General features: G+C 46.0%; 61 pseudogenes; all 61 read left to right on the top strand.

Annotated features, from left to right (window-relative positions):
• The first annotated feature begins 43 nt into the window (after positions 1-43).
• On the top strand, positions 44-162 carry LOC140108262 (5S ribosomal RNA; annotated as a pseudogene).
• Positions 163-232: 70 nt separating this feature from the next.
• On the top strand, positions 233-351 carry LOC140108259 (5S ribosomal RNA; annotated as a pseudogene).
• Positions 352-421: 70 nt separating this feature from the next.
• On the top strand, positions 422-540 carry LOC140108258 (5S ribosomal RNA; annotated as a pseudogene).
• Positions 541-610: 70 nt separating this feature from the next.
• LOC140107826 (5S ribosomal RNA) lies at positions 611-729 on the top strand (annotated as a pseudogene).
• Positions 730-799: 70 nt separating this feature from the next.
• Positions 800-918, top strand: LOC140108257 (5S ribosomal RNA; annotated as a pseudogene).
• A 72-nt stretch (positions 919-990) lies between these two features.
• Positions 991-1,109, top strand: LOC140107332 (5S ribosomal RNA; annotated as a pseudogene).
• Positions 1,110-1,372: 263 nt separating this feature from the next.
• LOC140108256 (5S ribosomal RNA) lies at positions 1,373-1,491 on the top strand (annotated as a pseudogene).
• A 70-nt stretch (positions 1,492-1,561) lies between these two features.
• Positions 1,562-1,680, top strand: LOC140107723 (5S ribosomal RNA; annotated as a pseudogene).
• Positions 1,681-1,750: 70 nt separating this feature from the next.
• Positions 1,751-1,869, top strand: LOC140108255 (5S ribosomal RNA; annotated as a pseudogene).
• Positions 1,870-1,939: 70 nt separating this feature from the next.
• Positions 1,940-2,058, top strand: LOC140108254 (5S ribosomal RNA; annotated as a pseudogene).
• Positions 2,059-2,130: 72 nt separating this feature from the next.
• LOC140107523 (5S ribosomal RNA) lies at positions 2,131-2,249 on the top strand (annotated as a pseudogene).
• Positions 2,250-2,319: 70 nt separating this feature from the next.
• Positions 2,320-2,438, top strand: LOC140107940 (5S ribosomal RNA; annotated as a pseudogene).
• A 70-nt stretch (positions 2,439-2,508) lies between these two features.
• Positions 2,509-2,627, top strand: LOC140107740 (5S ribosomal RNA; annotated as a pseudogene).
• A 70-nt stretch (positions 2,628-2,697) lies between these two features.
• On the top strand, positions 2,698-2,816 carry LOC140108076 (5S ribosomal RNA; annotated as a pseudogene).
• Positions 2,817-2,888: 72 nt separating this feature from the next.
• LOC140107832 (5S ribosomal RNA) lies at positions 2,889-3,007 on the top strand (annotated as a pseudogene).
• Positions 3,008-3,077: 70 nt separating this feature from the next.
• On the top strand, positions 3,078-3,196 carry LOC140108253 (5S ribosomal RNA; annotated as a pseudogene).
• Positions 3,197-3,268: 72 nt separating this feature from the next.
• On the top strand, positions 3,269-3,387 carry LOC140107331 (5S ribosomal RNA; annotated as a pseudogene).
• Positions 3,388-3,457: 70 nt separating this feature from the next.
• Positions 3,458-3,576, top strand: LOC140108252 (5S ribosomal RNA; annotated as a pseudogene).
• Positions 3,577-3,648: 72 nt separating this feature from the next.
• Positions 3,649-3,767, top strand: LOC140107329 (5S ribosomal RNA; annotated as a pseudogene).
• A 263-nt stretch (positions 3,768-4,030) lies between these two features.
• Positions 4,031-4,149, top strand: LOC140107874 (5S ribosomal RNA; annotated as a pseudogene).
• Positions 4,150-4,219: 70 nt separating this feature from the next.
• LOC140107687 (5S ribosomal RNA) lies at positions 4,220-4,338 on the top strand (annotated as a pseudogene).
• A 72-nt stretch (positions 4,339-4,410) lies between these two features.
• On the top strand, positions 4,411-4,529 carry LOC140107778 (5S ribosomal RNA; annotated as a pseudogene).
• A 70-nt stretch (positions 4,530-4,599) lies between these two features.
• LOC140108251 (5S ribosomal RNA) lies at positions 4,600-4,718 on the top strand (annotated as a pseudogene).
• Positions 4,719-4,788: 70 nt separating this feature from the next.
• Positions 4,789-4,907, top strand: LOC140107842 (5S ribosomal RNA; annotated as a pseudogene).
• A 70-nt stretch (positions 4,908-4,977) lies between these two features.
• LOC140108223 (5S ribosomal RNA) lies at positions 4,978-5,096 on the top strand (annotated as a pseudogene).
• A 253-nt stretch (positions 5,097-5,349) lies between these two features.
• LOC140108248 (5S ribosomal RNA) lies at positions 5,350-5,468 on the top strand (annotated as a pseudogene).
• Positions 5,469-5,538: 70 nt separating this feature from the next.
• On the top strand, positions 5,539-5,657 carry LOC140108246 (5S ribosomal RNA; annotated as a pseudogene).
• A 70-nt stretch (positions 5,658-5,727) lies between these two features.
• LOC140107428 (5S ribosomal RNA) lies at positions 5,728-5,846 on the top strand (annotated as a pseudogene).
• A 259-nt stretch (positions 5,847-6,105) lies between these two features.
• On the top strand, positions 6,106-6,224 carry LOC140108245 (5S ribosomal RNA; annotated as a pseudogene).
• Positions 6,225-6,296: 72 nt separating this feature from the next.
• On the top strand, positions 6,297-6,415 carry LOC140107761 (5S ribosomal RNA; annotated as a pseudogene).
• Positions 6,416-6,485: 70 nt separating this feature from the next.
• On the top strand, positions 6,486-6,604 carry LOC140107425 (5S ribosomal RNA; annotated as a pseudogene).
• Positions 6,605-6,676: 72 nt separating this feature from the next.
• Positions 6,677-6,795, top strand: LOC140108244 (5S ribosomal RNA; annotated as a pseudogene).
• Positions 6,796-6,865: 70 nt separating this feature from the next.
• LOC140108243 (5S ribosomal RNA) lies at positions 6,866-6,984 on the top strand (annotated as a pseudogene).
• Positions 6,985-7,054: 70 nt separating this feature from the next.
• On the top strand, positions 7,055-7,173 carry LOC140107590 (5S ribosomal RNA; annotated as a pseudogene).
• A 72-nt stretch (positions 7,174-7,245) lies between these two features.
• Positions 7,246-7,364, top strand: LOC140107521 (5S ribosomal RNA; annotated as a pseudogene).
• Positions 7,365-7,434: 70 nt separating this feature from the next.
• On the top strand, positions 7,435-7,553 carry LOC140108242 (5S ribosomal RNA; annotated as a pseudogene).
• Positions 7,554-7,623: 70 nt separating this feature from the next.
• LOC140107739 (5S ribosomal RNA) lies at positions 7,624-7,742 on the top strand (annotated as a pseudogene).
• Positions 7,743-7,812: 70 nt separating this feature from the next.
• LOC140108241 (5S ribosomal RNA) lies at positions 7,813-7,931 on the top strand (annotated as a pseudogene).
• A 72-nt stretch (positions 7,932-8,003) lies between these two features.
• On the top strand, positions 8,004-8,122 carry LOC140107620 (5S ribosomal RNA; annotated as a pseudogene).
• A 70-nt stretch (positions 8,123-8,192) lies between these two features.
• Positions 8,193-8,311, top strand: LOC140108240 (5S ribosomal RNA; annotated as a pseudogene).
• Positions 8,312-8,383: 72 nt separating this feature from the next.
• Positions 8,384-8,502, top strand: LOC140108239 (5S ribosomal RNA; annotated as a pseudogene).
• Positions 8,503-8,572: 70 nt separating this feature from the next.
• On the top strand, positions 8,573-8,691 carry LOC140108237 (5S ribosomal RNA; annotated as a pseudogene).
• A 70-nt stretch (positions 8,692-8,761) lies between these two features.
• On the top strand, positions 8,762-8,880 carry LOC140108236 (5S ribosomal RNA; annotated as a pseudogene).
• A 70-nt stretch (positions 8,881-8,950) lies between these two features.
• LOC140108234 (5S ribosomal RNA) lies at positions 8,951-9,069 on the top strand (annotated as a pseudogene).
• Positions 9,070-9,141: 72 nt separating this feature from the next.
• LOC140107328 (5S ribosomal RNA) lies at positions 9,142-9,260 on the top strand (annotated as a pseudogene).
• A 643-nt stretch (positions 9,261-9,903) lies between these two features.
• Positions 9,904-10,022, top strand: LOC140107777 (5S ribosomal RNA; annotated as a pseudogene).
• Positions 10,023-10,092: 70 nt separating this feature from the next.
• LOC140108233 (5S ribosomal RNA) lies at positions 10,093-10,211 on the top strand (annotated as a pseudogene).
• A 70-nt stretch (positions 10,212-10,281) lies between these two features.
• On the top strand, positions 10,282-10,400 carry LOC140107839 (5S ribosomal RNA; annotated as a pseudogene).
• A 70-nt stretch (positions 10,401-10,470) lies between these two features.
• On the top strand, positions 10,471-10,589 carry LOC140108211 (5S ribosomal RNA; annotated as a pseudogene).
• A 253-nt stretch (positions 10,590-10,842) lies between these two features.
• On the top strand, positions 10,843-10,961 carry LOC140107171 (5S ribosomal RNA; annotated as a pseudogene).
• A 70-nt stretch (positions 10,962-11,031) lies between these two features.
• On the top strand, positions 11,032-11,150 carry LOC140108232 (5S ribosomal RNA; annotated as a pseudogene).
• A 70-nt stretch (positions 11,151-11,220) lies between these two features.
• Positions 11,221-11,339, top strand: LOC140108231 (5S ribosomal RNA; annotated as a pseudogene).
• Positions 11,340-11,598: 259 nt separating this feature from the next.
• LOC140108230 (5S ribosomal RNA) lies at positions 11,599-11,717 on the top strand (annotated as a pseudogene).
• Positions 11,718-11,789: 72 nt separating this feature from the next.
• On the top strand, positions 11,790-11,908 carry LOC140107760 (5S ribosomal RNA; annotated as a pseudogene).
• A 70-nt stretch (positions 11,909-11,978) lies between these two features.
• Positions 11,979-12,097, top strand: LOC140108229 (5S ribosomal RNA; annotated as a pseudogene).
• A 72-nt stretch (positions 12,098-12,169) lies between these two features.
• LOC140108228 (5S ribosomal RNA) lies at positions 12,170-12,288 on the top strand (annotated as a pseudogene).
• Positions 12,289-12,358: 70 nt separating this feature from the next.
• On the top strand, positions 12,359-12,477 carry LOC140108226 (5S ribosomal RNA; annotated as a pseudogene).
• A 70-nt stretch (positions 12,478-12,547) lies between these two features.
• Positions 12,548-12,666, top strand: LOC140107589 (5S ribosomal RNA; annotated as a pseudogene).
• Positions 12,667-12,738: 72 nt separating this feature from the next.
• On the top strand, positions 12,739-12,857 carry LOC140108225 (5S ribosomal RNA; annotated as a pseudogene).
• A 7,467-nt stretch (positions 12,858-20,324) lies between these two features.
• Positions 20,325-20,442, top strand: LOC140107889 (5S ribosomal RNA; annotated as a pseudogene).
• A 4,243-nt stretch (positions 20,443-24,685) lies between these two features.
• Positions 24,686-24,803, top strand: LOC140107896 (5S ribosomal RNA; annotated as a pseudogene).
• The last annotated feature ends 2,678 nt before the right edge of the window (positions 24,804-27,481 follow it).

Below are 27,481 nucleotides of genomic sequence, written 5' to 3'. Positions count from 1 at the left end.
TCTCTATGAGATAGTAAAAGAAGGTTCAAATTGAACAACTGCTGTCAACGGCCATTCTAAGCTGAATGTGCCTGCTCTCGTCAGATCGCAGCAGCAATGCAGCTTAAGGCTTGGCAAGTACCAGCATGGGAGACTGGCTGGGAATCCCAAGTTCCGTTGACCTTTTTGAACCTGAAAATTGTGTTAGTTTCTCTATGAGATAGTAAAAGAAGGTTCAAATTGAACAGCTGCGGTCAACGGCCATTCTAAGCTGAATGTGCCTGCTCTCGTCAGATCGCAGCAGCAATGCAGCTTAAGGCTTGGCAAGTACCAGCATGGGAGACTGGCTGGGAATCCCAAGTTCCGTTGACCTTTTTGAACCTGAAAATTGTGTTAGTTTCTCTATGAGATAGTAAAAGAAGGTTCAAATTGAACAGCTGCTGTCAACGGCCATTCTAAGCTGAATGTGCCTGCTCTCGTCAGATCGCAGCAGCAATGCAGCTTAAGGCTTGGCAAGTACCAGCATGGGAGACTGGCTGGGAATCCCAAGTTCCGTTGACCTTTTTGAACCTGAAAATTGTGTTAGTTTCTCTATGAGATAGTAAAAGAAGGTTCAAATTGAACAGCTGCTGTCAACGGCCATTCTAAGCTGAATGTGCCTGCTCTCGTCAGATCGCAGCAGCAATGCAGCTTAAGGCTTGGCAAGTACCAGCATGGGAGAATGGCTGGGAATCCCAAGTTCCGTTGACTTTTTTGAACCTGAAAATTGTGTTAGTTTCTCTATGAGATAGTAAAAGAAGGTTCAAATTGAACAGCTGCTGTCAACGGCCATTCTAAGCTGAATGTGCCTGCTCTCGTCAGATCGCAGCAGCAATGCAGCTTAAGGCTTGGCAAGTACCAGCATGGGAGACTGGCTGGGAATCCCAAGTTCCGTTGACCTTTTTGAACCTGGAAATTGTGTTAGTTTCTCTGTCAAAGATGGTAAAAGAAGGTTCAAATTGAACAGCTGCTGTCAACGGCCATTCTAAGCTGAATGTGCCTGCTCTCGTCAGATCGCAGCAGCAATGCAGCTTAAGGCTTGGCAAGTACCAGCATGGGAGACTGGCTGGGAATCCCAAGTTCTGTTGACCTTTTTGAACCTGAAAATTGTGTTAGTTTCTCTGTCAAAGATGGTAAAAGAAGGTTCAAATTGAACATCTGCTGTCAACGGCCATTCTAAGCTGAATGTGCCTGCTCTCGTCAAATCACAGCATCAATGCAGCTTAAGGCTTGGCAAGTACCAGCATGGGAGACTGGCTGGGAATCCCAAGTTCCGTTGACCTTTTTGAACCTGAAAATTGTGTTAGTTTCTCTGTCAAAGATGGTAAAAGAAGGTTCAAATTGAACAGCTGCTGTCAACGGCCATTCTAAGCTGAATGTGCCTGCTCTCGTCAGATCGCAGCAGCAATGCAGCTTAAGGCTTGGCAAGTACCAGCATGGGAGACTGGCTGGGAATCCCAAGTTCCGTTGACCTTTTTGAACCTGAAAATTGTGTTAGTTTCTCTATGAGATAGTAAAAGAAGGTTCAAATTGAACAGCTGCTGTCAGCGGCCATTCTAAGCTGAATGTGCCTGCTCTCGTCAGATCGCAGCAGCAATGCAGCTTAAGGCTTGGCAAGTACCAGCATGGGAGGCTGGCTGGGAATCCCAAGTTCCGTTGACCTTTTTGAACCTGAAAATTGTGTTACTTTCTCTATGAGATAGTAAAAGAAGGTTCAAATTGAACAGCTGCGGTCAACGGCCATTCTAAGCTGAATGTGCCTGCTCTCGTCAGATCGCAGCAGCAATGCAGCTTAAGGCTTGGCAAGTACCAGCATGGGAGACTGGCTGGGAATCCCAAGTTCCGTTGACCTTTTTGAACCTGAAAATTGTGTTACTTTCTCTATGAGATAGTAAAAGAAGGTTCAAATTGAACAGCTGCGGTCAACGGCCATTCTAAGCTGAATGTGCCTGCTCTCGTCAGATCGCAGCAGCAATGCAGCTTAAGGCTTGGCAAGTACCAGCATGGGAGACTGGCTGGGAATCCCAAGTTCCGTTGACCTTTTTGAACCTGAAAATTGTATTAGTTTCTCTGTCAAAGATGGTAAAAGAAGGTTCAAATTGAACAGCTGCTGTCAACGGCCATTCTAAGCTGAATGTGCCTGCTCTCGTCAGATCGCAGCATCAATGCAGCTTAAGGCTTGGCAAGTACCAGCATGGGAGACTGGCTGGGAATCCCAAGTTCCGTTGACCTTTTTGAACCTTAAAATTGTGTTAGTTTCTCTATGAGATAGTAAAAGAAGGTTCAAATTGAACAGCTGCTGTCAACGGCCATTCTAAGCTGAATGTGCCTGCTCTCATCAGATCGCAGCAGCAATGCAGCTTAAGGCTTGGCAAGTACCAGCATGGGAGACTGGCTGGGAATCCCAAGTTCCGTTGACCTTTTTGAACCTGAAAATTGTGTTAGTTTCTCTATGAGATAGTAAAAGAAGGTTCAAATAGAACAGCTGCGGTCAACGGCCATTCTAAGCTGAATGTGCCTGCTCTCGTCAGATCGCAGCAGCAATGCAGCTTAAGGCTTGGCAAGTACCAGCATGGGAGACTGGCTGGGAATCCCAAGTTCAGTTGACCTTTTTGAACCTGAAAATTGTGTTAGTTTCTCTATGAGATAGTAAAAGAAGGTTCAAATTGAACAGCTGCTGTCAACGGCCATTCTAAGCTGAATGTGCCTGCTCTCGTCAGATCGCAGCAGCAATGCAGCTTAAGGCTTGGCAAGTACCAGCATGGGAGACTTGCTGGGAATCCCAAGTTCCGTTGACCTTTTTGAACCTGAAAATTGTGTTAGTTTCTCTGTCAAAGATGGTAAAAGAAGGTTCAAATTGAACATCTGCTGTCAACGGCCATTCTAAGCTGAATGTGCCTGCTCTCGTCAGATCGCAGCATCAATGCAGCTTAAGGCTTGGCAAGTACCAGCACGGGAGACTGGCTGGGAATCCCGAGTTCCGTTGACCTTTTTGAACCTGAAAATTGTGTTAGTTTCTCTATGAGATAGTAAAAGAAGGTTTAAATTGAACAGCTGCTGTCAACGGCCATTCTAAGCTGAATGTGCCTGCTCTCGTCAGATCGCAGCAGCAATGCAGCTTAAGGCTTGGCAAGTACCAGCATGGGAGACTGGCTGGGAATCCCAAGTTCCGTTGACCTTTTTGAACCTGAAAATTGTGTTAGTTTCCCTGTCAAAGATGGTAAAAGAAGGTTCAAATTGGACAGCTGCTGTCAACGGCCATTCTAAGCTGAATGTGCCTGCTCTCGTCAGATCGCAGCAGCAATGCAGCTTAAGGCTTGGCAAGTACCAGCATGGGAGACTGGCTGGGAATCCCAAGTTCTGTTGACCTTTTTGAACCTGAAAATTGTGTTAGTTTCTCTATGAGATAGTAAAAGAAGGTTCAAATTGAACAGCTGCGGTCAACGGCCATTCTAAGCTGAATGTGCCTGCTCTCGTCAGATCGCAGCAGCAATGCAGCTTAAGGCTTGGCAAGTACCAGCATGGGAGACTGGCTGGGAATCCCAAGTTCCGTTGACCTTTTTGAACCTGAAAATTGTATTAGTTTCTCTGTCAAAGATGGTAAAAGAAGGTTCAAATTGAACAGCTGCTGTCAACGGCCATTCTAAGCTGAATGTGCCTGCTCTCGTCAGATCGCAGCAGCAATGCAGCTTAAGGCTTGGCAAGTACCAGCATGGGAGACTGGCTGGGAATCCCAAGTTCTGTTGACCTTTTTGAACCTGAAAATTGTGTTAGTTTCTCTGTCAAAGATGGTAAAAGAAGGTTCAAATTGAACATCTGCTGTCAACGGCCATTCTAAGCTGAATGTGCCTGCTCTCGTCAAATCACAGCATCAATGCAGCTTAAGGCTTGGCAAGTACCAGCATGGGAGACTGGCTGGGAATCCCAAGTTCCGTTGACCTTTCTGAACCTGAAAATTGTGTTAGTTTCTCTGTCAAAGATGGTAAAAGAAGGTTCAAATTGAACAGCTGCTGTCAACGGCCATTCTAAGCTGAATGTGCCTGCTCTCGTCAGATCGCAGCAGCAATGCAGCTTAAGGCTTGGCAACTACCAGCATGGGAGACTGGCTGGGAATCCCAAGTTCCATTGACCTTTTTGAACCTGAAAATTGTGTTAGTTTCTCTATGAGATAGTAAAAGAAGGTTCAAATTGAACAGCTGCTGTCAACGGCCATTCTAAGCTGAATGTGCCTGCTCTCGTCAGATCGCAGCAGCAATGCAGCTTAAGGCTTGGCAAGTACCAGCATGGGAGACTGGCTGGGAATCCCAAGTTCCATTGACCTTTTTGAACCTGAAAATTGTGTTAGTTTCTCTGTCAAAGATGGTAAAAGAAGGTTCAAATTGAACATCTGCTGTCAACGGCCATTCTAAGCTGAATGTGCCTGCTCTCGTCAGATCGCAGCATCAATGCAGCTTAAGGCTTGGCAAGTACAAGCATGGGAGACTGGCTGGGAATCCCAAGTTCCGTTGACCTTTTTGAACCTGAAAATTGTGTTAGTTTCTCTATGAGATTGTAAAAGAAGGTTCAAGTTGAACAGCTGCTGTCAACGGCCATTCTAAGCTGAATGTGCCTGCTCTCGTCAGATCGCAGCAGCAATGCAGCTTAAGGCTTGGCAAGTACCAGCATGGGAGACTGGCTGGGAATCCCAAGTTCCGTTGACCTTTTTGAACCTGAAAATTGTGTTAGTTTCTCTATGAGATAGTAAAAGAAGGTTCAAATTGAACAGCTGCTGTCAACGGCCATTCTAAGCTGAATGTGCCTGCTCTCGTCAAATCGCAGCAGCAATGCAGCTTAAGGCTTGGCAAGTACCAGCTTGGGAGACTGGCTGGGAATCCCAAGTTCCGTTGACCTTTTTGAACCTGAAAATTGTGTTAGTTTCTCTATGAGATAGTAAAAGAAGGTTCAAATTGAACAGCTGCGGTCAACGGCCATTCTAAGCTGAATGTGCCTGCTCTCGTCAGATCGCAGCAGCAATGCAGCTTAAGGCTTGGCAAGTACCAGCATGGGAGACTAGCTGGGAATCCCAAGTTCCGTTGACCTTTTTGAACCTGAAAATTGTGTTAGTTTCCCTGTCAAAGATGGTAAAAGAAGGTTCAAATTGGACAGCTGCTGTCAACGGCCATTCTAAGCTGAATGTGCCTGCTCTCGTCAGATCGCAGCAGCTTAAGGCTTGGCAAGTACCAGCATGGGAGACTGGCTGGGAATCCCAAGTTCCGTTGACCTTTTTGAACCTGAAAATTGTGTTAGTTTCTCTATGAGATAGTAAAAGAAGGTTCAAATTGAACAGCTGCTGTCAACGGCCATTCTAAGCTGAATGTGCCTGCTCTCGTCAGATCGCAGCAGCAATGCAGCTTAAGGCTTGGCAAGTACCAGCATGGGAGACTGGCTGGGAATCCCAAGTTCCGTTGACCTTTTTGAACCTGAAAATTGTGTTAGTTTCTCTATGAGATAGTAAAAGAAGGTTCAAATTGAACAGCTGCTGTCAACGGCCATTCTAAGCTGAATGTGCCTGCTCTCGTCAGATCGCAGCAGCAATGCAGCTTAAGGCTTGGCAAGTACCAGCATGGGAGACTGGCTGGGAATCCCAAGTTCCGTTGACCTTTTTGAACCTGAAAATTGTGTTAGTTTCTCTATGAGATAGTAAAAGAAGGTTCAAATTGAACAGCTGCGGTCTACGGCCATTCTAAGCTGAATGTGCCTGCTCTCGTCAGATCGCAGCAGCAATGCAGCTTAAGGCTTGGCAAGTACCAGCATGGGAGACTGGCTGGGAATCCCAAGTTCCGTTGACCTTTTTGAACCTGAAAATTGTGTTAGTTTCTCTATGAGATAGTAAAAGAAGGTTCAAATTGAACAGCTGCTGTCAACGGCCATTCTAAGCTGAATGTGCCTGCTCTCGTCAGATTGCAGCAGCAATGCAGCTTAAGGCTTGGCAAGTACCAGCATGGGAGACTGGCTGGGAATCCCAAGTTCCATTGACCTTTTTGAACCTGAAAATTGTGTTAGTTTCTCTATGAGATAGTAAAAGAAGGTTCAAATTGAATAGTTGCTGTCAACGGCCATTCTAAGCTGAATGTGCCTGCTCTCGTCAGATCGCAGCAGCAATGCAGCTTAAGGCTTGGCAAGTACCAGCATGGGAGACTGGCTGGGAATCCCAAGTTCCGTTGACCTTTTTGAACCTGAAAATTGTGTTAGTTTCTCTGTCAAAGATGGTAAAAGAAGGTTCAAATTGAACATCTGCTGTCAACGGCCATTCTAAGCTGAATGTGCCTGCTCTCGTCAGATCGCAGCATCAATGCAGCTTAAGGCTTGGCAAGTACCAGCACGGGAGACTGGCTGGGAATCCCAAGTTCCGTTGACCTTTTTGAACCTGAAAATTGTGTTAGTTTCTCTATGAGATAGTAAAAGAAGGTTCAAATTGAACAGCTGCTGTCAACGGCCATTCTAAGCTTAATGTGCCTGCTCTCGTCAGATCGCAGCAGCAATGCAGCTTAAGGCTTGGCAAGTACCAGCATGGGAGACTGGCTGGGAATCCCAAGTTCCGTTGACCTTTTTGAACCTGAAAATTGTGTTATTTTCCCTGTCAAAGATGGTAAAAGAAGGTTCAAATTGGACAGCTGCTGTCAACGGCCATTCTAAGCTGAATGTGCCTGCTCTCGTCAGATCGCAGCAGCAATGCAGCTTAAGGCTTGGCAAGTACCAGCATGGGAGACTGGCTGGGAATCCCAAGTTCCGTTGACCTTTTTGAACCTGAAAATTGTGTTAGTTTCTCTATGAGATAGTAAAAGAAGGTTCAAATTGAACAGCTGCGGTCAACGGCCATTCTAAGCTGAATGTGCCTGCTCTCGTCAGATCGCAGCAGCAATGCAGCTTAAGGCTTGGCAAGTACCAGCATGGGAGACTGGCTGGGAATCCCAAGTTCCGTTGACCTTTTTGAACCTGAAAATTGTGTTAGTTTCTCTATGAGATAGTAAAAGAAGGTTCAAATTGAACAGCTGCTGTCAACGGCCATTCTAAGCTGAATGTGCCTGCTCTCGTCAGATCGCAGCAGCAATGCAGCTTAAGGCTTGGCAAGTACCAGCAAGGGAGACTGGCTGGGAATCCCAAGTTCCGTTGACCTTTTTGAACCTGAAAATTGTGTTAGTTTCTCTGTCAAAGATGGTAAAAGAAGGTTCAAATTGAACATCTGCTGTCAACGGCCATTCTAAGCTGAATGTGCCTGCTCTCGTCAGATCGCAGCATCAATGCAGCTTAAGGCTTGGCAAGTACCAGCATGGGAGACTGGCTGGGAATCCCAAGTTCCGTTGACCTTTTTGAACCTGAAAATTGTGCTAGTTTCTCTATGAGATAGTAAAAGAAGGTTCAAATTGAACAGCTGCTGTCAACGGCCATTCTAAGCTGAATGTGCCTGCTCTCGTCAGATCGCAGCAGCAATGCAGCTTAAGGCTTGGCAAGTACCAGCATGGGAGACTGGCTGGGAATCCCAAGTTCCGTTGACCTTTTTGAACCTGAAAATTGTGTTAGTTTCTCTATGAGATAGTAAAAGAAGGTTCAAATAGAACAGCTGCAGTCAACGGCCATTCTAAGCTGAATGTGCCTGCTCTCGTCAGATCGCAGCAGCAATGCAGCTTAAGGCTTGGCAAGTACCAGCATGGGAGACTGGCTGGGAATCCCAAGTTCAGTTGACCTTTTTGAACCTGAAAATTGTGTTAGTTTCTCTATGAGATAGTAAAAGAAGGTTCAAATTGAACAGCTGCTGTCAACGGCCATTCTAAGCTGAATGTGCCTGCTCTCGTCAGATCGCAGCAGCAATGCAGCTTAAGGCTTGGCAAGTACCAGCATGGGAGACTGGCTGGGAATCCCAAGTTCCGTTGACCTTTTTGAACCTGAAAATTGTGTTAGTTTCTCTGTCAAAGATGGTAAAAGAAGGTTCAAATTGAACATCTGCTGTCAACGGCCATTCTAAGCTGAATGTGCCTGCTCTCGTCAGATCGCAGCATCAATGCAGCTTAAGGCTTGGCAAGTACCAGCATGGGAGACTGGCTGGGAATCCCGAGTTCCGTTGACCTTTTTGAACCTGAAAATTGTGTTAGTTTCTCTATGAGATAGTAAAAGAAGGTTTAAATTGAACAGCTGCTGTCAACGGCCATTCTAAGCTGAATGTGCCTGCTCTCGTCAGATCGCAGCAGCAATGCAGCTTAAGGCTTGGCAAGTACCAGCATGGGAGACTGGCTGGGAATCCCAAGTTCCGTTGACCTTTTTGAACCTGAAAATTGTGTTAGTTTCCCTGTCAAAGATGGTAAAAGAAGGTTCAAATTGGACAGCTGCTGTCAACGGCCATTCTAAGCTGAATGTGCCTGCTCTCGTCAGATCGCAGCAGCAATGCAGCTTAAGGCTTGGCAAGTACCAGCATGGGAGACTGGCTGGGAATCCCAAGTTCCGTTGACCTTTTTGAACCTGAAAATTGTGTTAGTTTCTCTATGAGATAGTAAAAGAAGGTTCAAATTGAACAGCTGCGGTCAACGGCCATTCTAAGCTGAATGTGCCTGCTCTCGTCAGATCGCAGCAGCAATGCAGCTTAAGGCTTGGCAAGTACCAGCATGGGAGACTGGCTGGGAATCCCAAGTTCCGTTGACCTTTTTGAACCTGAAAATTGTGTTAGTTTATCTATGAGATAGTAAAAGAAGGTTCAAATTGAACAGCTTCTGTCAACGGCCATTCTAAGCTGAATGTGCCTGCTCTCGTCAGATCGCAGCAGCAATGCAGCTTAAGGCTTGGCAAGTACCAGCATGGGAGACTGGCTGGGAATCCCAAGTTCCGTTGACCTTTTTGAACCTGAAAATTGTGTTAGTTTCTCTATGAGATAGTAAAAGAAGGTTCAAATTGAACAGCTGCGGTCAACGGCCATTCTAAGCTGAATGTGCCTGCTCTCGTCAGATCGCAGCAGCAATGCAGCTTAAGGCTTGGCAAGTACCAGCATGGGAGACTGGCTGGGAATCCCAAGTTCCGTTGACCTTTTTGAACCTGGAAATTGTGTTAGTTTCTCTGTCAAAGATGGTAAAAGAAGGTTCAAATTGAACAGCTGCTGTCAACGGCCATTCTAAGCTGAATGTGCCTGCTCTCGTCAGATCGCAGCAGCAATGCAGCTTAAGGCTTGGCAAGTACCAGCATGGGAGACTGGCTGGGAATCCCAAGTTCTGTTGACCTTTTTGAACCTGAAAATTGTGTTAGTTTCTCTGTCAAAGATGGTAAAAGAAGGTTCAAATTGAACATCTGCTGTCAACGGCCATTCTAAGCTGAATGTGCCTGCTCTCGTCAAATCACAGCATCAATGCAGCTTAAGGCTTGGCAAGTACCAGCATGGGAGACTGGCTGGGAATCCCAAGTTCCGTTGACCTTTCTGAACCTGAAAATTGTGTTAGTTTCTCTGTCAAAGATGGTGAAAGAAGGTTCAAATTGAACAGCTGCTGTCAACGGCCATTCTAAGCTGAATGTGCCTGCTCTCGTCAGATCGCAGCAGCAATGCAGCTTAAGGCTTGGCAACTACCAGCATGGGAGACTGGCTGGGAATCCCAAGTTCCATTGACCTTTTTGAACCTGAAAATTGTGTTAGTTTCTCTATGAGATAGTAAAAGAAGGTTCAAATTGAACAGCTGCTGTCAACGGCCATTCTAAGCTGAATGTGCCTGCTCTCGTCAGATCGCAGCAGCAATGCAGCTTAAGGCTTGGCAAGTACCAGCATGGGAGACTGGCTGGGAATCCCAAGTTCCATTGACCTTTTTGAACCTGAAAATTGTGTTAGTTTCTCTGTCAAAGATGGTAAAAGAAGGTTCAAATTGAACATCTGCTGTCAACGGCCATTCTAAGCTGAATGTGCCTGCTCTCGTCAGATCGCAGCATCAATGCAGCTTAAGGCTTGGCAAGTACAAGCATGGGAGACTGGCTGGGAATCCCAAGTTCCGTTGACCTTTTTGAACCTGAAAATTGTGTTAGTTTCTCTATGAGATTGTAAAAGAAGGTTCAAGTTGAACAGCTGCTGTCAACGGCCATTCTAAGCTGAATGTGCCTGCTCTCGTCAGATCGCAGCAGCAATGCAGCTTAAGGCTTGGCAAGTACCAGCATGGGAGACTGGCTGGGAATCCCAAGTTCCGTTGACCTTTTTGAACCTGAAAATTGTGTTAGTTTCTCTATGAGATAGTAAAAGAAGGTTCAAATTGAACAGCTGCTGTCAACGGCCATTCTAAGCTGAATGTGCCTGCTCTCGTCAAATCGCAGCAGCAATGCAGCTTAAGGCTTGGCAAGTACCAGCTTGGGAGACTGGCTGGGAATCCCAAGTTCCGTTGACCTTTTTGAACCTGAAAATTGTGTTAGTTTCTCTATGAGATAGTAAAAGAAGGTTCAAATTGAACAGCTGCGGTCAACGGCCATTCTAAGCTGAATGTGCCTGCTCTCGTCAGATCGCAGCAGCAATGCAGCTTAAGGCTTGGCAAGTACCAGCATGGGAGACTAGCTGGGAATCCCAAGTTCCGTTGACCTTTTTGAACCTGAAAATTGTGTTAGTTTCCCTGTCAAAGATGGTAAAAGAAGGTTCAAATTGGACAGCTGCTGTCAACGGCCATTCTAAGCTGAATGTGCCTGCTCTCGTCAGATCGCAGCAGCTTAAGGCTTGGCAAGTACCAGCATGGGAGACTGGCTGGGAATCCCAAGTTCCGTTGACCTTTTTGAACCTGAAAATTGTGTTAGTTTCTCTATGAGATAGTAAAAGAAGGTTCAAATTGAACAGCTGCTGTCAACGGACATTCTAAGCTGAATGTGCCTGCTCTCGTCAGATCGCAGCAGCAATGCAGCTTAAGGCTTGGCAAGTACCAGCATGGGAGACTGGCTGGGAATCCCAAGTTCCGTTGACCTTTTTGAACCTGAAAATTGTGTTAGTTTCTCTATGAGATAGTAAAAGAAGGTTCAAATTGAACAGCTGCTGTCAACGGCCATTCTAAGCTGAATGTGCCTGCTCTCGTCAGATCGCAGCAGCAATGCAGCTTAAGGCTTGGCAAGTACCAGCATGGGAGACTGGCTGGGAATCCCAAGTTCCGTTGACCTTTTTGAACCTGAAAATTGTGTTAGTTTCTCTATGAGATAGTAAAAGAAGGTTCAAATTGAACAGCTGCTGTCAACGGCCATTCTAAGCTGAATGTGCCTGCTCTCGTCAGATCGCAGCAGCAATGCAGCTTAAGGCTTGGCAAGTACCAGCATGGGAGACTGGCTGGGAATCCCAAGTTCCGTTGACCTTTTTGAACCTGAAAATTGTGTTAGTTTCTCTATGAGATAGTAAAAGAAGGTTCAAATTGAACAGCTGCTGTCAACGGCCATTCTAAGCTGAATGTGCCTGCTCTCGTCAGATTGCAGCAGCAATGCAGCTTAAGGCTTGGCAAGTACCAGCATGGGAGACTGGCTGGGAATCCCAAGTTCCATTGACCTTTTTGAACCTGAAAATTGTGTTAGTTTCTCTATGAGATAGTAAAAGAAGGTTCAAATTGAATAGTTGCTGTCAACGGCCATTCTAAGCTGAATGTGCCTGCTCTCGTCAGATCGCAGCAGCAATGCAGCTTAAGGCTTGGCAAGTACCAGCATGGGAGACTGGCTGGGAATCCCAAGTTCCGTTGACCTTTTTGAACCTGAAAATTGTGTTAGTTTCTCTGTCAAAGATGGTAAAAGAAGGTTCAAATTGAACATCTGCTGTCAACGGCCATTCTAAGCTGAATGTGCCTGCTCTCGTCAGATCGCAGCATCAATGCAGCTTAAGGCTTGGCAAGTACCAGCACGGGAGACTGGCTGGGAATCCCAAGTTCCGTTGACCTTTTTGAACCTGAAAATTGTGTTAGTTTCTCTATGAGATAGTAAAAGAAGGTTCAAATTGAACAGCTGCTGTCAACGGCCATTCTAAGCTGAATGTGCCTGCTCTCGTCAGATCGCAGCAGCAATGCAGCTTAAGGCTTGGCAAGTACCAGCATGGGAGACTGGCTGGGAATCCCAAGTTCCGTTGACCTTTTTGAACCTGAAAATTGTGTTATTTTCCCTGTCAAAGATGGTAAAAGAAGGTTCAAATTGGACAGCTGCTGTCAACGGCCATTCTAAGCTGAATGTGCCTGCTCTCGTCAGATCGCAGCAGCAATGCAGCTTAAGGCTTGGCAAGTACCAGCATGGGAGACTGGCTGGGAATCCCAAGTTCCGTTGACCTTTTTGAACCTGAAAATTGTGTTAGTTTCTCTATGAGATAGTAAAAGAAGGTTCAAATTGAACAGCTGCGGTCAACGGCCATTCTAAGCTGAATGTGCCTGCTCTCGTCAGATCGCAGCAGCAATGCAGCTTAAGGCTTGGCAAGTACCAGCATGGGAGACTGGCTGGGAATCCCAAGTTCCGTTGACCTTTTTGAACCTGAAAATTGTGTTAGTTTCTCTATGAGATAGTAAAAGAAGGTTCAAATTGAACAGCTGCTGTCAACGGCCATTCTAAGCTGAATGTGCCTGCTCTCGTCAGATCGCAGCAGCAATGCAGCTTAAGGCTTGGCAAGTACCAGCAAGGGAGACTGGCTGGGAATCCCAAGTTCCGTTGACCTTTTTGAACCTGAAAATTGTGTTAGTTTCTCTGTCAAAGATGGTAAAAGAAGGTTCAAATTGAACATCTGCTGTCAACGGCCATTCTAAGCTGAATGTGCCTGCTCTCGTCAGATCGCAGCAGCAATGCAGCTTAAGGCTTGGCAAGTACCAGCATGGGAGACTGGCTGGGAATCCCAAGTTCCGTTGACCTTTTTGAACCTGAAAATTGTGTTAGTTTCTCTATGAGATAGTAAAAGAAGGTTCAAATTGAACAGCTGCTGTCAACGGCCATTCTAAGCTGAATGTGCCTGCTCTCGTCAGATTGCAGCAGCAATGCAGCTTAAGGCTTGGCAAGTACCAGCATGGGAGACTGGCTGGGAATCCCAAGTTCCATTGACCTTTTTGAACCTGAAAATTGTGTTAGTTTCTCTATGAGATAGTAAAAGAAGGTTCAAATTGAATAGTTGCTGTCAACGGCCATTCTAAGCTGAATGTGCCTGCTCTCGTCAGATCGCAGCAGCAATGCAGCTTAAGGCTTGGCAAGTACCAGCATGGGAGACTGGCTGGGAATCCCAAGTTCCGTTGACCTTTTTGAACCTGAAAATTGTGTTAGTTTCTCTGTCAAAGATGGTAAAAGAAGGTTCAAATTGAACATCTGCTGTCAACGGCCATTCTAAGCTGAATGTGCCTGCTCTCGTCAGATCGCAGCATCAATGCAGCTTAAGGCTTGGCAAGTACCAGCACGGGAGACTGGCTGGGAATCCCAAGTTCCGTTGACCTTTTTGAACCTGAAAATTGTGTTAGTTTCTCTATGAGATAGTAAAAGAAGGTTCAAATTGAACAGCTGCTGTCAACGGCCATTCTAAGCTGAATGTGCCTGCTCTCGTCAGATCGCAGCAGCAATGCAGCTTAAGGCTTGGCAAGTACCAGCATGGGAGACTGGCTGGGAATCCCAAGTTCCGTTGACCTTTTTGAACCTGAAAATTGTGTTATTTTCCCTGTCAAAGATGGTAAAAGAAGGTTCAAATTGGACAGCTGCTGTCAACGGCCATTCTAAGCTGAATGTGCCTGCTCTCGTCAGATCGCAGCAGCAATGCAGCTTAAGGCTTGGCAAGTACCAGCATGGGAGACTGGCTGGGAATCCCAAGTTCCGTTGACCTTTTTGAACCTGAAAATTGTGTTAGTTTCTCTATGAGATAGTAAAAGAAGGTTCAAATTGAACAGCTGCGGTCAACGGCCATTCTAAGCTGAATGTGCCTGCTCTCGTCAGATCGCAGCAGCAATGCAGCTTAAGGCTTGGCAAGTACCAGCATGGGAGACTGGCTGGGAATCCCAAGTTCCGTTGACCTTTTTGAACCTGAAAATTGTGTTAGTTTCTCTATGAGATAGTAAAAGAAGGTTCAAATTGAACAGCTGCTGTCAACGGCCATTCTAAGCTGAATGTGCCTGCTCTCGTCAGATCGCAGCAGCAATGCAGCTTAAGGCTTGGCAAGTACCAGCAAGGGAGACTGGCTGGGAATCCCAAGTTCCGTTGACCTTTTTGAACCTGAAAATTGTGTTAGTTTCTCTGTCAAAGATGGTAAAAGAAGGTTCAAATTGAACATCTGCTGTCAACGGCCATTCTAAGCTGAATGTGCCTGCTCTCGTCAGATCGCAGCATCAATGCAGCTTAAGGCTTGACAAGTACCAGCATGGGAGACTGGCTGGGAATCCCAAGTTCCGTTGACCTTTTTGAACCTGAAAATTGTGCTAGTTTCTCTATGAGATAGTAAAAGAAGGTTCAAATTGAACAGCTGCTGTCAACGGCCATTCTAAGCTGAATGTGCCTGCTCTCGTCAGATCGCAGCAGCAATGCAGCTTAAGGCTTGGCAAGTACCAGCATGGGAGACTGGCTGGGAATCCCAAGTTCCGTTGACCTTTTTGAACCTGAAAATTGTGTTAGTTTCTCTATGAGATAGTAAAAGAAGGTTCAAATTGAACAGCTGCGGTCAACGGCCATTCTAAGCTGAATGTGCCTGCTCTCGTCAGATCGCAGCAGCAATGCAGCTTAAGGCTTGGCAAGTACCAGCATGGGAGACTGGCTGGGAATCCCAAGTTCTGTTGACCTTTTTGAACCTGAAAATTGTGTTAGTTTCTCTATGAGATAGTAAAAGAAGGTTCAAATTGAACAGCTGCTGTCAACGGCCATTCTAAGCTGAATGTGCCTGCACTCGTCTGATCGCAGCAGCAATGCAGCTTAAGGCTTGGCAAGTACCAGCATGGGAGACTGGCTGGGAATCCCAAGTTCCATTGACCTTTTTGAACCTTAAAATTGTGTTAGTTTCTCTATGAGATAGTAAAAGAAGGTTCAAATTGAACAGCTGCTGTCAACGGCCATTCTAAGCTGAATGTGCCTGCTCTCGTCAGATCGCAGCAGCAATGCAGCTTAAGGCTTGGCAAGTACCAGCATGGGAGACTGGCTGGGAATCCCAAGTTCCGTTGACCTTTTTGAACCTGAAAATTGTGTTAGTTTCTCTGTCAAAGATGGTAAAAGAAGGTTCAAATTGAACATCTGCTGTCAACGGCCATTCTAAGCTGAATGTGCCTGCTCTCGTCAGATCGCAGCATCAATGCAGCTTAAGGCTTGGCAAGTACCAGCATGGGAGACTGGCTGGGAATCCCAAGTTCCGTTGACCTTTTTGAACCTGAAAATTGTGTTAGTTTCTCTATGAGATAGTAAAAGAAGGTTCAAATTGAACAGCTGCTGTCAACGGCCATTCTAAGCTGAATGTGCCTGCTCTCGTCAGATCGCAGCAGCAATGCAGCTTAAGGCTTGGCAAGTACCAGCATGGGAGACTGGCTGGGAATCCCAAGTTCCGTTGACCTTTTTGAACCTGAAAATTGTGTTAGTTTCTCTATGAGATAGTAAAAGAAGGTTCAAATTGAACAGCTGCGGTCAACGGCCATTCTAAGCTGAATGTGCCTGCTCTCGTCAGATCGCAGCAGCAATGCAGCTTAAGGCTTGGCAAGTACCAGCATGGGAGACTGGCTGGGAATCCCAAGTTCCGTTGACCTTTTTGAACCTGAAAATTGTATTAGTTTCTCTATGAGATAGTAAAAGAAGGTTCAAATTGAACAGCTGCTGTCAACGGCTATTCTAAGCTGAATGTGCCTGCTCTCGTCAGATCGCAGCAGCAATGCAGCTTAAGGCTTGGCAAGTACCACCATGGGAGACTAGCTGGGAATCCCAAGTTCCGTTGACCTTTTTGAACCTGAAAATTGTGTTAGTTTCCCTGTCAAAGATGGTAAAAGAAGGTTCAAATTGGACAGCTGCTGTCAACGGCCATTCTAAGCTGAATGTGCCTGCTCTCGTCAGATCGCAGCAGCAATGCAGCTTAAGGCTTGGCAAGTACCAGCATGGGAGACTGGCTAGGAATCCCAAGTTCCGTTGACCTTTTTGAACCTGAAAATTGTGTTAGTTTCTCTATGAGATAGTAAAAGAAGGTTCAAATTGAACAGCTGCGGTCAACGGCCATTCTAAGCTGAATGTGCCTGCTCTCGTCAGATCGCAGCATCAATGCAGCTTAAGGCTTGGCAAGTACCAGCATGGGAGACTGGCTGGGAATCCCAAGTTCCGTTGACCTTTTTGAACCTGAAAATTGTGTTAGTTTCTCTATGAGATAGTAAAAGAAGGTTCAAATTGAACAGCTGCTGTCAACGGCCATTCTAAGCTGAATGTGCCTGCTCTCGTCAGATCGCAGCATCAATGCAGCTTAAGGCTTGGCAATTACCAGCATGGGAGACTGGCTGGGAATCCCAAGTTCCGTTGACCTTTTTGAACCTGAAAATTGTGTTAGTTTCTCTATGAGATAGTAAAAGAAGGTTCAAATTGAACAGCTGCTGTCAACGGCCATTCTAAGCTGAATGTGCCTGCTCTCGTCAGATCGCAGCAGCAATGCAGCTTAAGGCTTGGCAAGTACCAGCATGGGAGACTGGCTGGGAATCCCAAGTTCCGTTGACCTTTTTGAACCTGAAAATTGTGTTAGTTTATCTATGAGATAGTAAAAGAAGGTTCAAATTGAACAGCTGCTGTCAACGGCCATTCTAAGCTGAATGTGCCTGCTCTCGTCAGATCGCAGCAGCAATGCAGCTTAAGGCTTGGCAAGTACCAGCATGGGAGACTGGCTGGGAATCCCAAGTTCCGTTGACCTTTTTGAACCTGAAAATTGTGTTAGTTTCTCTATGAGATAGTAAAAGAAGGTTCAAATTGAACAGCTCCTGTCAACGGCCATTCTAAGCTGAATGTGCCTGCTCTCGTCAGATCGCAGCAGCAATGCAGCTTAAGGCTTGGCAAGTACCAGCATGGGAGACTGGCTGGGAATCCCAAGTTCCGTTGACCTTTTTGAACCTGGAAATTGTGTTAGTTTCTCTATGAGATAGTAAAAGAAGGTTCAAATTGAACAGCTGCGGTCAACGGCCATTCTAAGCTGAATGTGCCTGCTCTCGTCAGATCGCAGCAGCAATGCAGCTTAAGGCTTGGCAAGTACGAGCATGGGAGACTGGCTGGGAATCCCAAGTTCTGTTGACCTTTTTGAACCTGAAAATTGTGTTAGTTTCTCTGTCAAAGATGGTAAAAGAAGGTTCAAATTGAACATCTGCTGTCAACGGCCATTCTAAGCTGAATGTGCCTGCTCTCGTCAAATCACAGCATCAATGCAGCTTAAGGCTTGGCAAGTACCAGCATGGGAGACTGGCTGGGAATCCCAAGTTCCGTTGACCTTTCTGAACCTGAAAATTGTGTTAGTTTCTCTGTCAAAGATGGTAAAAGAAGGTTCAAATTGAACAGCTGCTGTCAACGGCCATTCTAAGCTGAATGTGCCTGCTCTCGTCAGATCGCAGCAGCAATGCAGCTTAAGGCTTGGCAAGTACCAGCATGGGAGACTGGCTGGGAATCCCAAGTTCTGTTGACCTTTTTGAACCTGAAAATTGTGTTAGTTTCTCTGTCAAAGATGGTAAAAGAAGGTTCAAATTGAACATCTGCTGTCAACGGCCATTCTAAGCTGAATGTGCCTGCTCTCGTCAAATCACAGCATCAATGCAGCTTAAGGCTTGGCAAGTACCAGCATGGGAGACTGGCTGGGAATCCCAAGTTCCGTTGACCTTTCTGAACCTGAAAATTGTGTTAGTTTCTCTGTCAAAGATGGTAAAAGAAGGTTCAAATTGAACAGCTGCTGTCAACGGCCATTCTAAGCTGAATGTGCCTGCTCTCGTCAGATCGCAGCAGCAATGCAGCTTAAGGCTTGGCAACTACCAGCATGGGAGACTGGCTGGGAATCCCAAGTTCCATTGACCTTTTTGAACCTGAAAATTGTGTTAGTTTCTCTATGAGATAGTAAAAGAAGGTTCAAATTGAACAGCTGCTGTCAACGGCCATTCTAAGCTGAATGTGCCTGCTCTCGTCAGATCGCAGCAGCAATGCAGCTTAAGGCTTGGCAAGTACCAGCATGGGAGACTGGCTGGGAATCCCAAGTTCCATTGACCTTTTTGAACCTGAAAATTGTGTTAGTTTCTCTGTCAAAGATGGTAAAAGAAGGTTCAAATTGAACATCTGCTGTCAACGGCCATTCTAAGCTGAATGTGCCTGCTCTCGTCAGATCGCAGCATCAATGCAGCTTAAGGCTTGGCAAGTACAAGCATGGGAGACTGGCTGGGAATCCCAAGTTCCGTTGACCTTTTTGAACCTGAAAATTGTGTTAGTTTCTCTATGAGATTGTAAAAGAAGGTTCAAGTTGAACAGCTGCTGTCAACGGCCATTCTAAGCTGAATGTGCCTGCTCTCGTCAGATCGCAGCAGCAATGCAGCTTAAGGCTTGGCAAGTACCAGCATGGGAGACTGGCTGGGAATCCCAAGTTCCGTTGACCTTTTTGAACCTGAAAATTGTGTTAGTTTCTCTATGAGATAGTAAAAGAAGGTTCAAATTGAATAGCTGCTGTCAACGGCCATTCTAAGCTGAATGTGCCTGCTCTCGTCAAATCGCAGCAGCAATGCAGCTTAAGGCTTGGCAAGTACCAGCTTGGGAGACTGGCTGGGAATCCCAAGTTCCGTTGACCTTTTTGAACCTGAAAATTGTGTTAGTTTCTCTATGAGATAGTAAAAGAAGGTTCAAATTGAACAGCTGCGGTCAACGGCCATTCTAAGCTGAATGTGCCTGCTCTCGTCAGATCGCAGCAGCAATGCAGCTTAAGGCTTGGCAAGTACCAGCATGGGAGACTAGCTGGGAATCCCAAGTTCCGTTGACCTTTTTGAACCTGAAAATTGTGTTAGTTTCCCTGTCAAAGATGGTAAAAGAAGGTTCAAATTGGACAGCTGCTGTCAACGGCCATTCTAAGCTGAATGTGCCTGCTCTCGTCAGATCGCAGCAGCAATGCAGCTTAAGGCTTGGCAAGTACCAGCATGGGAGACTGGCTGGGAATCCCAAGTTCCGTTGACCTTTTTGAACCTGAAAATTGTGTTAGTTTCTCTATGAGATAGTAAAAGAAGGTTCAAATTGAACAGCTGCTGTCAACGGCCATTCTAAGCTGAATGTGCCTGCTCTCGTCAGATCGCAGCAGCAATGCAGCTTAAGGCTTGGCAAGTACCAGCATGGGAGACTGGCTGGGAATCCCAAGTTCCGTTGACCTTTTTGAACCTGAAAATTGTGTTAGTTTCTCTATGAGATAGTAAAAGAAGGTTCAAATTGAACAGCTGCTGTCAACGGCCATTCTAAGCTGAATGTGCCTGCTCTCGTCAGATCGCAGCAGCAATGCAGCTTAAGGCTTGGCAACTACCAACATGGGAGACTGGCTGGGAATCCCAAGTTCCGTTGACCTTTTTGAACCTGAAAATTGTGTTAGTTTCTCTATGAGATAGTAAAAGAAGGTTCAAATTGAACAGCTGCGGTCTACGGCCATTCTAAGCTGAATGTGCCTGCTCTCGTCAGATCGCAGCAGCAATGCAGCTTAAGGCTTGGCAAGTACCAGCATGGGAGACTGGCTGGGAATCCCAAGTTCCGTTGACCTTTTTGAACCTGAAAATTGTGTTAGTTTCTCTATGAGATAGTAAAAGAAGGTTCAAATTGAACAGCTGCTGTCAACGGCCATTCTAAGCTGAATGTGCCTGCTCTCGTCAGATTGCAGCAGCAATGCAGCTTAAGGCTTGGCAAGTACCAGCATGGGAGACTGGCTGGGAATCCCAAGTTCCGTTGACCTTTTTGAACCTGAAAATTGTGTTAGTTTCTCTGTCAAAGATGGTAAAAGAAGGTTCAAATTGAACATCTGCTGTCAACGGCCATTCTAAGCTGAATGTGCCTGCTCTCGTCAGATCGCAGCATCAATGCAGCTTAAGGCTTGGCAAGTACCAGCACGGGAGACTGGCTGGGAATCCCAAGTTCCGTTGACCTTTTTGAACCTGAAAATTGTGTTAGTTTCTCTATGAGATAGTAAAAGAAGGTTCAAATTGAACAGCTGCTGTCAACGGCCATTCTAAGCTGAATGTGCCTGCTCTCGTCAGATCGCAGCAGCAATGCAGCTTAAGGCTTGGCAAGTACCAGCATGGGAGACTGGCTGGGAATCCCAAGTTCCGTTGACCTTTTTGAACCTGAAAATTGTGTTATTTTCCCTGTCAAAGATGGTAAAAGAAGGTTCAAATTAGACAGCTGCTGTCAACGGCCATTCTAAGCTGAATGTGCCTGCTCTCGTCAGAACGCAGCAGCAATGCAGCTTAAGGCTTGGCAAGTACCAGCATGGGAGACTGGCTGGGAATCCCAAGTTCCGTTGACCTTTTTGAACCTGAAAATTGTGTTAGTTTCTCTATGAGATAGTAAAAGAAGGTTCAAATTGAACAGCTGCGGTCAACGGCCATTCTAAGCTGAATGTGCCTGCTCTCGTCAGATCGCAGCAGCAATGCAGCTTAAGGCTTGGCAAGTACCAGCATGGGAGACTGGCTGGGAATCCCAAGTTCCGTTGACCTTTTTGAACCTGAAAATTGTGTTAGTTTCTCTATGAGATAGTAAAAGAAGGTTCAAATTGAACAGCTGCTGTCAACGGCCATTCTAAGCTGAATGTGCCTGCTCTCGTCAGATCGCAGCAGCAATGCAGCTTAAGGCTTGGCAAGTACCAGCAAGGGAGACTGGCTGGGAATCCCAAGTTCCGTTGACCTTTTTGAACCTGAAAATTGTGTTAGTTTCTCTGTCAAAGATGGTAAAAGAAGGTTCAAATTGAACATCTGCTGTCAACGGCCATTCTAAGCTGAATGTGCCTGCTCTCGTCAGATCGCAGCATCAATGCAGCTTAAGGCTTGGCAAGTACCAGCATGGGAGACTGGCTGGGAATCCCAAGTTCCGTTGACCTTTTTGAACCTGAAAATTGTGTTAGTTTCTCTATGAGATAGTAAAAGAAGGTTCAAATAGAACAGCAGCTGTCAACGGCCATTCTAAGCTGAATGTGCCTGCTCTCGTCAGATCGCAGCAGCAATGCAGCTTAAGGCTTGGCAAGTACCAGCATGGGAGACTGGCTGGGAATCCCAAGTTCCGTTGACCTTTTTGAACCTGAAAATTGTGCTAGTTTCTCTATGAGATAGTAAAAGAAGGTTCAAATTGAACAGCTGCTGTCAACGGCCATTCTAAGCTGAATGTGCCTGCTCTCGTCAGATCGCAGCAGCAATGCAGCTTAAGGCTTGGCAAGTACCAGCATGGGAGACTGGCTGGGAATCCCAAGTTCTGTTGACCTTTTTGAACCTGAAAATTGTGTTAGTTTCTCTATGAGATAGTAAAAGAAGGTTCAAATTGAACAGCTGCTGTCAACGGCCATTCTAAGCTGAATGTGCCTGCTCTCGTCAGATCGCAGCAGCAATGCAGCTTAAGGCTTGGCAAGTACCAGCATGGGAGACTGGCTGGGAATCCCAAGTTCCGTTGACCTTTTTGAACCTGAAAATTGTGTTAGTTTCTCTATGAGATAGTAAAAGAAGGTTCAAATTGAACAGCTGCGGTCAACGGCCATTCTAAGCTGAATGTGCCTGCTCTCGTCAGATCGCAGCATCAATGCAGCTTAAGGCTTGGCAAGTACCAGCATGGGAGACTGGCTGGGAATCCCAAGTTCCGTTGACCTTTTTGAACCTGAAAATTGTATTAGTTTCTCTATGAGATAGTAAAAGAAGGTTCAAATTGAACAGCTGCGGTCAACGGCCATTCTAAGCTGAATGTGCCTGCTCTCGTCAGATCGCAGCAGCAATGCAGCTTAAGGCTTGGCAAGTACCACCATGGGAGACTAGCTGGGAATCCCAAGTTCCGTTGACCTTTTTGAACCTGAAAATTGTGTTAGTTTCCCTGTCAAAGATGGTAAAAGAAGGTTCAAATTGGACAGCTGCTGTCAACGGCCATTCTAAGCTGAATGTGCCTGCTCTCGTCAGATCGCAGCAGCAATGCAGCTTAAGGCTTGGCAAGTACCAGCATGGGAGACTGGCTGGGAATCCCAAGTTCCGTTGACCTTTTTGAACCTGAAAATTGTGTTAGTTTCTCTATGAGATAGTAAAAGAAGGTTCAAATTGAACAGCTGCGGTCAACGGCCATTCTAAGCTGAATGTGCCTGCTCTCGTCAGATCGCAGCATCAATGCAGCTTAAGGCTTGGCAAGTACCAGCATGGGAGACTGGCTGGGAATCCCAAGTTCCGTTGACCTTTTTGAACCTGAAAATTGTGTTAGTTTCTCTATGAGATAGTAAAAGAAGGTTCAAATTGAACAGCTGCTGTCAACGGCCATTCTAAGCTGAATGTGCCTGCTCTCGTCAGATCGCAGCATCAATGCAGCTTAAGGCTTGGCAATTACCAGCATGGGAGACTGGCTGGGAATCCCAAGTTCCGTTGACCTTTTTGAACCTGAAAATTGTGTTAGTTTCTCTATGAGATAGTAAAAGAAGGTTCAAATTGAACAGCTCCTGTCAACGGCCATTCTAAGCTGAATGTGCCTGCTCTCGTCAGATCGCAGCAGCAATGCAGCTTAAGGCTTGGCAAGTACCAGCATGGGAGACTGGCTGGGAATCCCAAGTTCCGTTGACCTTTTTGAACCTGAAAATTGTGTTAGTTTATCTATGAGATAGTAAAAGAAGGTTCAAATTGAACAGCTGCTGTCAACGGCCATTCTAAGCTGAATGTGCCTGCTCTCGTCAGATCGCAGCAGCAATGCAGCTTAAGGCTTGGCAAGTACCAGCATGGGAGACTGGCTGGGAATCCCAAGTTCCGTTGACCTTTTTGAACCTGGAAATTGTGTTAGTTTCTCTATGAGATAGTAAAAGAAGGTTCAAATTGAACAGCTGCGGTCAACGGCCATTCTAAGCTGAATGTGCCTGCTCTCGTCAGATCGCAGCAGCAATGCAGCTTAAGGCTTGGCAAGTACGAGCATGGGAGACTGGCTGGGAATCCCAAGTTCTGTTGACCTTTTTGAACCTGAAAATTGTGTTAGTTTCTCTGTCAAAGATGGTAAAAGAAGGTTCAAATTGAACATCTGCTGTCAACGGCCATTCTAAGCTGAATGTGCCTGCTCTCGTCAAATCACAGCATCAATGCAGCTTAAGGCTTGGCAAGTACCAGCATGGGAGACTGGCTGGGAATCCCAAGTTCCGTTGACCTTTCTGAACCTGAAAATTGTGTTAGTTTCTCTGTCAAAGATGGTAAAAGAAGGTTCAAATTGAACAGCTGCTGTCAACGGCCATTCTAAGCTGAATGTGCCTGCTCTCGTCAGATCGCAGCAGCAATGCAGCTTAAGGCTTGGCAAGTACCAGCATGGGAGACTGGCTGGGAATCCCAAGTTCTGTTGACCTTTTTGAACCTGAAAATTGTGTTAGTTTCTCTGTCAAAGATGGTAAAAGAAGGTTCAAATTGAACATCTGCTGTCAACGGCCATTCTAAGCTGAATGTGCCTGCTCTCGTCAAATCACAGCATCAATGCAGCTTAAGGCTTGGCAAGTACCAGCATGGGAGACTGGCTGGGAATCCCAAGTTCCGTTGACCTTTCTGAACCTGAAAATTGTGTTAGTTTCTCTGTCAAAGATGGTAAAAGAAGGTTCAAATTGAACAGCTGCTGTCAACGGCCATTCTAAGCTGAATGTGCCTGCTCTCGTCAGATCGCAGCAGCAATGCAGCTTAAGGCTTGGCAACTACCAGCATGGGAGACTGGCTGGGAATCCCAAGTTCCATTGACCTTTTTGAACCTGAAAATTGTGTTAGTTTCTCTATGAGATAGTAAAAGAAGGTTCAAATTGAACAGCTGCTGTCAACGGCCATTCTAAGCTGAATGTGCCTGCTCTCGTCAGATCGCAGCAGCAATGCAGCTTAAGGCTTGGCAAGTACCAGCATGGGAGACTGGCTGGGAATCCCAAGTTCCATTGACCTTTTTGAACCTGAAAATTGTGTTAGTTTCTCTGTCAAAGATGGTAAAAGAAGGTTCAAATTGAACATCTGCTGTCAACGGCCATTCTAAGCTGAATGTGCCTGCTCTCGTCAGATCGCAGCATCAATGCAGCTTAAGGCTTGGCAAGTACAAGCATGGGAGACTGGCTGGGAATCCCAAGTTCCGTTGACCTTTTTGAACCTGAAAATTGTGTTAGTTTCTCTATGAGATTGTAAAAGAAGGTTCAAGTTGAACAGCTGCTGTCAACGGCCATTCTAAGCTGAATGTGCCTGCTCTCGTCAGATCGCAGCAGCAATGCAGCTTAAGGCTTGGCAAGTACCAGCATGGGAGACTGGCTGGGAATCCCAAGTTCCGTTGACCTTTTTGAACCTGAAAATTGTGTTAGTTTCTCTATGAGATAGTAAAAGAAGGTTCAAATTGAACAGCTGCTGTCAACGGCCATTCTAAGCTGAATGTGCCTGCTCTCGTCAAATCGCAGCAGCAATGCAGCTTAAGGCTTGGCAAGTACCAGCTTGGGAGACTGGCTGGGAATCCCAAGTTCCGTTGACCTTTTTGAACCTGAAAATTGTGTTAGTTTCTCTATGAGATAGTAAAAGAAGGTTCAAATTGAACAGCTGCGGTCAACGGCCATTCTAAGCTGAATGTGCCTGCTCTCGTCAGATCGCAGCAGCAATGCAGCTTAAGGCTTGGCAAGTACCAGCATGGGAGACTAGCTGGGAATACCAAGTTCCGTTGACCTTTTTGAACCTGAAAATTGTGTTAGTTTCCCTGTCAAAGATGGTAAAAGAAGGTTCAAATTGGACAGCTGCTGTCAACGGCCATTCTAAGCTGAATGTGCCTGCTCTCGTCAGATCGCAGCAGCAATGCAGCTTAAGGCTTGGCAAGTACCAGCATGGGAGACTGGCTGGGAATCCCAAGTTCCGTTGACCTTTTTGAACCTGAAAATTGTGTTAGTTTCTCTATGAGATAGTAAAAGAAGGTTCAAATTGAACAGCTGCTGTCAACGGCCATTCTAAGCTGAATGTGCCTGCTCTCGTCAGATCGCAGCAGCAATGCAGCTTAAGGCTTGGCAAGTACCAGCATGGGAGACTGGCTGGGAATCCCAAGTTCCGTTGACCTTTTTGAACCTGAAAATTGTGTTAGTTTCTCTATGAGATAGTAAAAGAAGGTTCAAATTGAACAGCTGCTGTCAACGGCCATTCTAAGCTGAATGTGCCTGCTCTCGTCAGATCGCAGCAGCAATGCAGCTTAAGGCTTGGCAACTACCACCATGGGAGACTGGCTGGGAATCCCAAGTTCCGTTGACCTTTTTGAACCTGAAAATTGTGTTAGTTTCTCTATGAGATAGTAAAAGAAGGTTCAAATTGAACAGCTGCGGTCTACGGCCATTCTAAGCTGAATGTGCCTGCTCTCGTCAGATCGCAGCAGCAATGCAGCTTAAGGCTTGGCAAGTACCAGCATGGGAGACTGGCTGGGAATCCCAAGTTCCGTTGACCTTTTTGAACCTGAAAATTGTGTTAGTTTCTCTATGAGATAGTAAAAGAAGGTTCAAATTGAACAGCTGCTGTCAACGGCCATTCTAAGCTGAATGTGCCTGCTCTCGTCAGATCGCAGCAGCAATGCAGCTTAAGGCTTGGCAACTACCACCATGGGAGACTGGCTGGGAATCCCAAGTTCCGTTGACCTTTTTGAACCTGAAAATTGTGTTAGTTTCTCTATGAGATAGTAAAAGAAGGTTCAAATTGAACAGCTGCGGTCTACGGCCATTCTAAGCTGAATGTGCCTGCTCTCGTCAGATCGCAGCAGCAATGCAGCTTAAGGCTTGGCAAGTACCAGCATGGGAGACTGGCTGGGAATCCCAAGTTCCGTTGACCTTTTTGAACCTGAAAATTGTGTTAGTTTCTCTATGAGATAGTAAAAGAAGGTTCAAATTGAACAGCTGCTGTCAACGGCCATTCTAAGCTGAATGTGCCTGCTCTCGTCAGATTGCAGCAGCAATGCAGCTTAAGGCTTGGCAAGTACCAGCATGGGAGACTGGCTGGGAATCCCAAGTTCCATTGACCTTTTTGAACCTGAAAATTGTGTTAGTTTCTCTATGAGATAGTAAAAGAAGGTTCAAATTGAACAGTTGCTGTCAACGGCCATTCTAAGCTGAATGTGCCTGCTCTCGTCAGATCGCAGCAGCAATGCAGCTTAAGGCTTGGCAAGTGCCAGCATGGGAGACTGGCTGGGAATCCCAAGTTCCGTTGACCTTTTTGAACCTGAAAATTGTGTTAGTTTCTCTGTCAAAGATGGTAAAAGAAGGTTCAAATTGAACATCTGCTGTCAACGGCCATTCTAAGCTGAATGTGCCTGCTCTCGTCAGATCGCAGCATCAATGCAGCTTAAGGCTTGGCAAGTACCAGCACGGGAGACTGGCTGGGAATCCCAAGTTCCGTTGACCTTTTTGAACCTGAAAATTGTGTTAGTTTCTCTATGAGATAGTAAAAGAAGGTTCAAATTGAACAGCTGCTGTCAACGGCCATTCTAAGCTGAATGTGCCTGCTCTCGTCAGATCGCAGCAGCAATGCAGCTTAAGGCTTGGCAAGTACCAGCATGGGAGACTGGCTGGGAATCCCAAGTTCCGTTGACCTTTTTGAACCTGAAAATTGTGTTAGTTTCTCTATGAGATAGTAAAAGAAGGTTCAAATTGAACAGCTGCTGTCAACGGCCATTCTAAGCTGAATGTGCCTGCTCTCGTCAGATCGCAGCAGCAATGCAGCTTAAGGCTTGGCAAGTACCAGCATGGGAGACTGGCTGGGAATCCCAAGTTCCGTTGACCTTTTTGAACCTGAAAATTGTGTTAGTTTCTCTATGAGATAGTAAAAGAAGGTTCAAATTGAACAGCTGCTGTCAACGGCCATTCTAAGCTGAATGTGCCTGCTCTCGTCAGATCGCAGCAGCAATGCAGCTTAAGGCTTGGCAACTACCACCATGGGAGACTGGCTGGGAATCCCAAGTTCCGTTGACCTTTTTGAACCTGAAAATTGTGTTAGTTTCTCTATGAGATAGTAAAAGAAGGTTCAAATTGAACAGCTGCGGTCTACGGCCATTCTAAGCTGAATGTGCCTGCTCTCGTCAGATCGCAGCAGCAATGCAGCTTAAGGCTTGGCAAGTACCAGCATGGGAGACTGGCTGGGAATCCCAAGTTCCGTTGACCTTTTTGAACCTGAAAATTGTGTTAGTTTCTCTATGAGATAGTAAAAGAAGGTTCAAATTGAACAGCTGCTGTCAATGGCCATTCTAAGCTGAATGTGCCTGCTCTCGTCAGATTGCAGCAGCAATGCAGCTTAAGGCTTGGCAAGTACCAGCATGGGAGACTGGCTGGGAATCCCAAGTTCCATTGACCTTTTTGAACCTGAAAATTGTGTTAGTT

This window comes from Engystomops pustulosus, unplaced genomic scaffold (assembly GCF_040894005.1).
Source record: "Engystomops pustulosus unplaced genomic scaffold, aEngPut4.maternal MAT_SCAFFOLD_121, whole genome shotgun sequence".
Classification (NCBI taxonomy): Eukaryota; Metazoa; Chordata; class Amphibia; order Anura; family Leptodactylidae; genus Engystomops; species Engystomops pustulosus.
Note: the sequence above shows the minus strand (reverse complement) of the source record. Positions and strands in the feature narration are given on the sequence as shown.